The sequence below is a fragment of the Helianthus annuus genome, chromosome 1 (genome assembly GCF_002127325.2).
Source record: "Helianthus annuus cultivar XRQ/B chromosome 1, HanXRQr2.0-SUNRISE, whole genome shotgun sequence".
NCBI classification, from domain to species: Eukaryota; Viridiplantae; Streptophyta; class Magnoliopsida; order Asterales; family Asteraceae; genus Helianthus; species Helianthus annuus.
Window position 1 is genome coordinate 28,765,674 of NC_035433.2, and position 10,055 is coordinate 28,775,728.

Below are 10,055 nucleotides of genomic sequence, written 5' to 3' on the forward strand. Positions count from 1 at the left end.
TGTCACTATTCCGGAGTGTTTGTCGCGTTAAACTAACTGTGTTTACGCACCAGTTTGCGTATAACCTTCCAGAAAAAGCGATTTAAAGCTTGAAATCGGAGTTGAATCAAATTGCAAAAAATCCTCAAACATAAATACACACATAATAACACCAAAACACATATAATAACACCAAAGCACATATAATAACACCAAAGCGCATTGTTTTATTAATAATCATCATTGTTTTACATTGTACATCGATTACAGAACACAGTTGTCACAGAAAGTAGTTAGGGTTTGCTAAGATTTTGTGAATGCTAACAATGAGAATTACCCTAATCTTGTGTGTGTGCATGCGTATAAATGGTAGCAACATAGTCGGCCCAACCCTTTGCGCTTTACATGATCATGCCCACTTGTGGTGTTAGTAAATGTAGGTGGGCTTGAGTTGGGCATTTAAACGTAATGAGCCGAGAGAACAATGTCTGTGCTCGGGTAATGAGCCGAGATAACAATATGTGTGCTCGGGTTGGGCTTTAAATGTGTGCAGCCCAACCACCAAAATTCTAGATACAAGGATGGCCCAACTTCACATCCAAGCATAACCCAATACGTTTTCGTTTAACAATATAATCGTAACAAGAACGCGAAAGAGAAACAATGAGGAATTGGAATTACAAAACTAACCTTGAAAGTTCGGGTTGTCACATCATCCCCAACTTGAAAGAAATTTCGTCTCGAAATTTGATGAGTAAGCCAGAGAAGTGAAATGGTAATTCAAGATTGCTGCGGATTTTCCTCAGGTGCCACATCATCCCCAACTTGAAGCGGAATTTCATCCCGAAATTCACCAGTAGTACCAGAATTAGATTGGTCATCAGGAAAAAGTTGAGGATACTTGAGTTTCATCTGATCCTCGCGCTCCCACGTGAACTCCGGTCCGCGCCTTGACTTCCAACGAACTCTAACGATCGGAATTCGACTGTGTTTACGAACCTTGACTTCTCGATCCATGATCTCGATAGGTTCTTCGACAAACTGCAACTTGTCGTCAATCTTGAGCTCTTGAAACGGCACCACCGGTGTTTCATCAGACAAACATCTCTTCAGTTGTGAAACATGAAAGACATCGTGAACATTACCCAACTCGGCAGGTAACTCGAGTTTGTAAGCCACTTTACCGATCCGCTCCAGGATTCTAAATGGCCCAACGTAACGCCGATTAAGCTTGCCACGCTTCCCAAAGCGTACAACACCCTTCCACGGCGAAACATTCAACATAACACGATCACCTACCGCAAACTCCAATGGTTTCCTACGCTTATCAGCGTAGCTTTTCTGACGGTCACGTGCTACCGCCATACGGTTTCTGATCTGAACAATCTTTTCTGAAGTTTCAATACGAGCTCAGGACCCGTGATCTGGCTGTCACCCACCTCAGCCCAACAGAGAGGAGAACAACATTTCTGCCCATACAATGCCTCGAACGGAGCTGCCTGAATACTAGTGTGATAACTGTTGTTGTAGGAGAACTCGATCAATGGTAAATGTTTCTCCCAACCCTTACCAAAATCAAGCACACATGCTTGCAGCATGTCTTCAAGTGTCTGGATGGTTCGCTCACTTTGACCATCCGTCTGTGGGTGATAAGCAGTACTCAGATCGAGACGTGAACCGAACGACTTATGCATCGACTGCCATAAATCCGAAACGAAACGCGGATCTCTATCTGAGATGATGGAAGTTGGCACCCCATGCCTAGAAACCACTTCCTTAAGATAAACCGCTGCAAGCTGTGAGAATTTATCCGTTTCCTTGATTGCTAGAAAATGCGCTGACTTCGTGAGACGATCAACGATCACCCAAATGGTATCGTCTCCGCCCTGAGTTCTCGGTAAACCTGTGACGAAATCCATGGCAATCTGCTCCCATTTCCACGTGGGTATCTCTGGTTGCTGAGTAGGCCTGAGGGTTTCTGATACTCCACTTTGACTTTAGCACAAGTCAAACACTTACTCACGTACGTCGCTATGTGAGCTTTCATCTTTGGCCACCAGTACATAACCTTGAGATCCTAATACATTTTATCTGACCCCGGGTGAACTGAATACCGAGACTTGTGCGCTTCGTCCATCGCAAGCTCTCTAAGATTACCATACAAAGTAACCCATATCCGCTCCATAAAATAGCGAATACCATCAGATCTCTCCACAAGTTGTTTCTCCATGCCCCACAAGTATTCAGCCTCAATGTTTTCTTCTTTCAATGCCTTGGTCTGAGCGGAACGAATCTAATCAGGTAAACCAGAATGAATAGTAAGCTGCAGAGCGCAAACACGCTTAGGCTTTGTCTCCTTTCAGCTAAGTGCATCCGCTACAACGTTAGCTTTACCCGGGTGATACTTGATGGCGCATTCGTAGTCGTTCAACAGTTCTATCCAACGATGCTGTCGCATATTCAATTCATTCTGGTCGAAGATATGCTGGAGGCTCCTGTGATCAGTGTAGATATTGCATTTGGTACCGTATAGATAATGCCTCTAAATCTTCAACGCGAATATCACAGCCCCTAACTCCAAGTCGTGAGTTGTATAATTCTTCTCATGCACCTTCAACTGTCGAGAAGCATATGCAATCACCTTCTCGCGTTGCATCAACACGCAACCGAGACCCTGAATAGAAGCATCGCAATATACCACAAAATCCTCGGTACCTTCAGGTAGAGACAAGATCGGTGCGCTGCAGAGTTTCTATTTCAAGAGTTGGAACGCGTCTTCCTGCTCCGTTCCCCAAGAGTACGCAACATTCTTCTGTGTTAAGGAGGTGAGAGGTTGAGCGATCTTCGAGAAATCCTTGATAAATCTTCGATAATACCCAACGAGACCAAGAAATTGTCGCACCTTCGAATGATTCTTTGGTGCCGCTGACGTGATGTCGTGGTCACGCAAATTTAATCCCAAGAACAACTATGTAGATAGTGGCAAGTGGGTATCGAACACAGGGAGTTTGTGGAAAATGTGTTATTTAGAAGTGTATCTAAGTTAACTAAAATTAAACTAATTGCAAGAAAAAAATAAAATTCAAGAGTTGGTTTGATTTGATTGGTTTTAAAAACTAAGATTAATTAACTAATTTGCAAAATGAAAATTTGGATTGTAAACAAGTGAGAGACAAATGACTATCTTGAGTTTCCGGTTTGGTTCGACGTCTGTGTTAACATTTCACTAGAAAGAACTACATAGACATAGTTCATGTATAATCAATTGCAGTGATGAAAGGGGACTAAGTACTCAGATTCCTAGAACGTGAGGTTGTCACCCGATGATCAATCAACCCTTACCCAAACCTAACTATACCCATGATATCTCGATTGCCAACGGCACCAAGAACGTATGGTTTCTAATTAGTTCAATATAAGAATTAACAAGTTACTAACAATCAATCATACACCATAACAATCAATTCAAATAAGAAGCAATTGCTATTCTAGAAATATGAAATAAAAACACATAGTCTTACTCAAACCTTCAACACAAGATAATCACCAAGTATTTAGCCACTCATGGCTTTAACTAGCATAATGCAAAAAGTGGAAATGAAAATAGTGTTCACAAGTTTCACACAACAAGAACTAATGAAGCTAGATGATTTTAAGTGAAAGATAGTTCAAAGATGATGTTTCCAAGCTTCCAAGTCCCTCCTTATAACCTTCCATTCGTTTCCTTCAAGTAGTAACCGACCGAGCATGATTACTATCCTTAAGTCTCCATAAAAACGTCATTTAATGTGTAAGTTACAAGTTGGGATCAGTCGGAGCCGTAAGCTACGGCTCCCAGCCGTAGCTTACGGCAGGCAGCAGGTCAACAAGTCAGCATATGGCCGTAAGCTACGGCCCCCAGCCGTAGCTTACGGCCGGCAGTGAATCTTTACGCCACATAGCTCTTGTCTTACGGCGGTACATTATTGAAAGCTGTTGGGAGCCGTAGGTTACGGTGCTAAGTGTGAAATTTCCTTTATTTCTCCATCAACCCTTGCATTCTTCAACACTTTGATTCCCCAACTTCTAGCGTCCATCCGTGCCTCCTAAAACCCACCTTTTAAGCACTTTAGCACCTGCATAACCCAACACAAAGTGGTTATCTAATTCAAGCAAATAACCGAATAAAGTGTAGAATATGCGTTGTATTAAACCTTTTAAGGGTTGTCCTACGGACCACCCGTCACATCCCCATACTTACCTGTTGCTTGTCCCAAGCAACCACTTCACAAACTATTTTTAACCATAAGCGACCAATCGTGCGAACCAAACTAAAGTGTCGTCCTTTTACTAACTTTTTATCATACCACAAAACACACCCCTCACAAAAACTCTCGGTGACAAGAAAAATTAGCAAGTTATGCTAAACCACTCAATGCGTATATGTGTGTGTGTGCGACAATAAGCTTGTATGAAAATCAAGTTTCCTCCTAACCAATATCTAACATGCTTTTAAATCAAAGGAACTTACGGGTTGTTATGGGGCTAGGTGCAAAGGTAGGAAAATGGTGGAACATATATATAAGAGCTAATTTTGATTTGACCCGGTTTTATTTCCAAAGCAAACGACTATGTACCAAAACATCATAAACTTCTAACTACTATTGCACTAATGACTTCTTTTTTGTATTTTTCTCATATTTTTCTTTCTTTTTTTTATATATTCAACATAACACCATAACATATCTACATACTACTAAAACAACTACTAACACTATAAGACCGGGTTAAGTCGGGTAAATTTTTGGGAAACTAGCTAAGGGGTAACAAATGATCGGCTTTTAGGCACAAAATGGGCAACTAAATGTCCAAACCCCCGCCCCTCTCGCAACCATGCTCATATATATAATTAATGAGGTCCAACCCACCAATCCCGCACTCTCACACATCTAGACGAGGCTACCTAAAAGTCCCCTATCATCTTCAAAAGCATGCCAACTCTAGGATTTAACAAGCATTCACACGCAAGTTCTATTTACACACTACACACACCGCCACTCAAGCAAAGAATTAATTCTCATAAGTGGTTCAATTCTCACCAAGAAAAAGCTAAGAACGGGTGTCGGTGTGTTAAATGGTACAATATCAAGTTTTCAAATTTTTACACTTTTCGCTTGGATTTGCAAAAATTTTTGAATTTCTCAAAAATTTCCCCCATCCCCACACTTGGGATACATTGTCCCAATGTAAGGTTTTGAGGGAAAGATCGCTTTCAACAAAAACACCCACATTTGCTTTGCATCTTGAACCCCAATTTTTTTTTATTTTTTTTATTTTATTTCTAAAAACACCACCAACTTTCACAACCCAACAAACACATCAACATCAAAACACCACCCTACCTCCCAACCATAAACTAAAGCAAACAACTAACTATCAATATTTCAAAGCTAAAGAACACAACAAGACTAAGGAAAGAGTATATTGACCAGGTGAAGTTTGATACAACAAATGTTGTAGAAAATCCGACTTCCTATCACTACCTTCACACCAATCTCCGCACATCTTCCCCACACTTGAGTGTTGCCATGGCCCTGAATCATAGAAAGATAAAAATAGCAAGATCAATATAAAACCCTGGGTTGCCTCCCGAGCAGCGCTAAGTTTCGAGTCTTCAGCCAGACCATGCCACCCTCATTTAAGGTGGCTCAAAGAATCGGTTCCTGCCATCTTCATCACTTCCTTGTGCCATTGAGCAAAATGCATTCATCTTGTTTTGACTCGGTGGGTAATCAAATACGCTCTTGCTTGAACCCATATGCTTTTCTTCACGATCCGGTGGGTGATTTCTTCGCATTCTTTGGAACACCTTTTCACTAAACCCGCTATCATCCACCTTAACAAACTCGTAACTAATCATCTTCGTCTGAACATTAAATGACAACTTACGGTTCTTTTCGGTCATGTTAATGATTCCTTCTCTACAATTAATTTGAGCATTTGCCGTATAGAGAAACGGTCGACCCAAAATCACCTTTTGTTGTGACGCCATCGTGGTAGTAGCATAATCTAAAACCAGAAAATCCACTGGGTATTCGAATTCTCCCAACCGAATCATAACATTCTTAATTATTCCTCGTGGACGCCTCCAACTCTCATCCGCCAAGCTCACCATGGTGTCTACATCTTCAAGCGGACCGAAATCGTACATGTCATATAAATCGCCTGGTAGCACACTCATGCTTGCCCCATAGTCCAACAATGCGTGAGGGATTTTTAATTTTCCCACACGGATAGGCACAATTGGTGCTCCATGCTCTCTGTCCATTTCAACTTCGGCATCCTTTTTCAAACCTGCGTTTATTTGACACGAAGAGGTTAGACATTTTTCATTAAATTCGGTACTAGGAACGGTGCTTACCACATTGATATTAACGCCTTTTATGTTCTTGGGATTTGTCACCGTATCACTTGGTAGCTGGCCTTTTGCTTTCTTCAAAATCGCCACTTCACTCGCAAGTTGACCCATTTGAGTAGTCAAAGTTTGAATAGCTTTATCACGGGCCTCGTCCTTTTGCATCCGAACCTCATCACGTTGATTCATTCGTTGCATTTCAACTTGCATCGCTTTCAACATCTCCATCACTTCGTTTCCACCCGAAGAGCTTTGACCCGTTTGATATTGCCTTTGAAATCCTTGGTTTCCTTGGAAATTCGGGTTAGCTTGATTTGACGGGTTCCCATACCGAAAGTTTGGGTGGTTTCTCAACCCGGGGTGGTAAGTGTTAGAATTCATATTATAGTTTCTACCACCCCCTCCTTGACCTTGCACAGCATGAACCTCTTCATATTGCCCATCACCGCCTTGGCAATTTTCAGCCGCATGACCTATTTCATTGCAAATAGCACAAACATCATAAATTTGATTAGTAGTTTGAACATTACCATTGTCAACTGCATGAACTTGCGATCTCGTGACAGCCGGTCGTGCTCTCCTTGATGCTTGGGCTTTCCTCTTTGAGGTAATGGCCATTTGTTCCAAGAACTCCCAATCCTCATCTTCATAATTTGTGCCAAAAGTCCCATTTGTGATGGACATTAGATCATGTGCATCCTCGGCACACAACCCCTCGTGGAAGGCATTCATCAACTCCCAAAGTTCAATCCCATGATGAGGACAATTTTTGATCATCATATTAAAGCGCTCGAAGGCTTCATGGAACATTTCGCCTTGTTGTTGTTGGAAACTCCTCAACCCCTTCCTAGCATCATTGGTCTTTTGGGCGGTATAAAACTCGTCTAGGAAAATTTGTTGCATTTCCGCCCAAGTATAAATAGATGCCGAAGGCAAAGTGTAGAACCACTTCTTTGCCTTGTCCTCCAAAGAAAATTGAAATAATACCAACTTGATATCATCGGCCGAAAAACCTTGACTCCCAAGAGTATTGCAAATTGAGTCATATGCCTCCAAATGGAAATAAGGCTCCTCCGTTGCTAGCCCCTTGTATTTCGGCAAACTTTGTAAAGAATTGGTTCTTACTTCAAAAGTTCTCCCTTGATTGTTATGAGGAATAACCACCGGTGAAGGATTGTGAGTAATCACCGGCCTAAAATGCGCTTCAATACCCCTCGCATTTTCTCTAAGATGCCTCCTTGGTACACCAAACCGACCTCGTGGACGAACCTGACCCATTGGTCTTTGCATAGGCCCTTGTGGTGCAATTGGTTGTTGAAATTGTGGTTGTGGCACCGGTGGGTGTTGAATTGGCCTTTGGAATGGCGGTTGCACATGTTGTGGTCGAACTTGTTGCAAAGGAACCGGACGTTGCAATTGCGGCCCTTGTGGCCTTGGCCTAATATGTTGTGGTATGAGTTGTTGTTGTTGTTGTGGAATCTCACCAACACTTGACATTCTTTGTCTTTGACCAGGTATATAAGTCAACTCCCCTTGATCTCCACTACCCACATAAGCATAACCCTCTTCCTCATAACCCTCGAAATCTCCATATCCTTCTTCATATCCATCTCCTTCTATACTGTGACATCTCTGAACAATACAATATTAATAAAACAGTGTGTTTTGATCCCAATGTTTGTCATTTATGTTTGGTTTTGTGCCCATGTTGATTTTTGATCGATTTTGAACTCTATATCGTTTTCTGGAAAGTTATACGCAAACTGATGCGTAAACACGATCAGTTTAACGCGACAAACACTCCGGAACATCATCATAAGTTAAACATACCATAAATAACCTAAACATGGCTTAGAAATAAGCTTTGATAGGTTCGGTGTGCAAAAACATGCTTACATGATCTTACAGGGACTAAAAGTGTCAAAAACGACGTAAGTTTGCATTTTCGCGCATATCTTACGTTCTGGACACATCTGGACATCCAAAATTTTTGTACACACTAAAATATTTTTATTTTAGTGATCGGCATGCAAAAATTCCATTCATCGCTTAATTTGGATCGTTTTCGCGTCCGTTCGAGTTTCGTCGTAAATAACCGAACAACGTGACTGTAAGACCAAACGAACCGACATCCGAGATGTTTTCGAGCATATTTCAGGTCCCCTACACTTTAACGACCTTGTGGAGCCTTGAAAATGACTTTACGGAGGTTAAAAACGTCAAAAACAAGCTTAAACACGTCCAGGGACCATTTCTGTCATTTTTGAAACTTTGCTGAATCAGACACATGGTAGCGTAGCGCGACCATCCCCTGCCTATTTCGTCGCGCTACGCGACGATCACATCTGGGTAGAAAGTTTGTTTTCAGCAACAGTTTGTAAATTCAGGGGCCAATCTTGCAATTTCTTTGTGTGGTAGCCAAGTTACCACCTCTCCAAGGCTTTGCACCTGCTCCTAACACTTGTATGGTTGTGATTCATTGCTTAATGGCTAAACAAACCACTTGTCATGATCTTGTTGATCACCAACAAGTATAAATAGTTGGCCAAACTCCTCAATTCTTTGCTCATTCCTCTCATTTCTCATCTCTTATCTGATTTGGGAGCTTTCTAATCTGCTTGGAACTTTATTCTTTGTAGAAAAGATAGCTAGGACCCTTTGTAAGTCTTCTTTCATGCTTGTTCTTTATGTTTAAGCAGAAAGTCAAACAGTTTGGCCAACAGTTTGACTTTCGGTTTTGACCATCAATTGGTCAAGTCAAAGTTCAATTGAACTTTGAAACGTGATTGTAATCACAATAGTTATAATCCTTCGCGGTTATAGCTGCTGATTTCCACGTTAGCTAGTTGTAGTGTCGAGTCAAAGTTTCGGTCAACATGCGTTTTAGCACGCATTTTGCAACGAAACTACTTTAGGGTATCAAAACACTTTGTTTTGATACCAAATCAGTAGGTTAGACATGTTTTGACATGTCTAACTCGACACTATTAGTTTGTGCTTGTTTAGGGTCGTAAGGTAAGCGGTCTAAACAACCGCTTAGACTTTCGAACCCGACCCGTTTTGTCGATCTTTAGGATCCGACCAAGCTTAGTTAGTGATCATAGTTTCATAGGGAATAACCACTGAGGTTATACCATATGATCACATAGGATTGGTTAGTCATATGCTTGTTAGCTTGTATGCCCATAGGAAATGACCAAAATGCCCTTTTGAAGCATAAATCCGTATTTTGACTATGTGAACATAATTTTGACATGTAATCTGATTTAGTAACATGTTTAGGGATAATTGGGCATGTAAGACTTGACATAGCACATAGTTAACCATCCGATCATAGTTTTACGCTAACGACGCCTTATAGTAGCTTATGTTACCATAATGTGTCGAAATGGGTCAAAAGCACTTAGGTAGGCCTTCCAATCAGAATGTTGGGACTAATAAATCATACCATATGAGTTCAATTACTCATTTGATTTATAAAACCTCATTCTATCCTATCTCCCGATTTAGGAGCCGATTATTAACATAGTTACCTATACTAGGTGCCGGTTGATTCCGTGACCCTTGGAGCTTAAATTGGTCTTATTCTCAAGACTAATTAGCAATCCCAAGTGAGTACATAGTTCCCCTCTTTTACCGTTTTCAAATATTTTGGGGTGATACACATGTACATACATGTTAC

The 10,055-nt window shown here is 41.2% G+C and overlaps 1 non-coding gene across 1 annotated transcript; it reads left to right on the forward strand.

The window, feature by feature from the left end:
- Nucleotides 1-7,121: 7,121 nt before the first annotated feature.
- Nucleotides 7,122-7,227, forward strand: LOC118482953. Its single transcript, XR_004869341.1, has one exon. It is a non-coding gene; the product is annotated as a small nucleolar RNA R71 (small nucleolar RNA).
- Nucleotides 7,228-10,055: the final 2,828 nt, after the last annotated feature.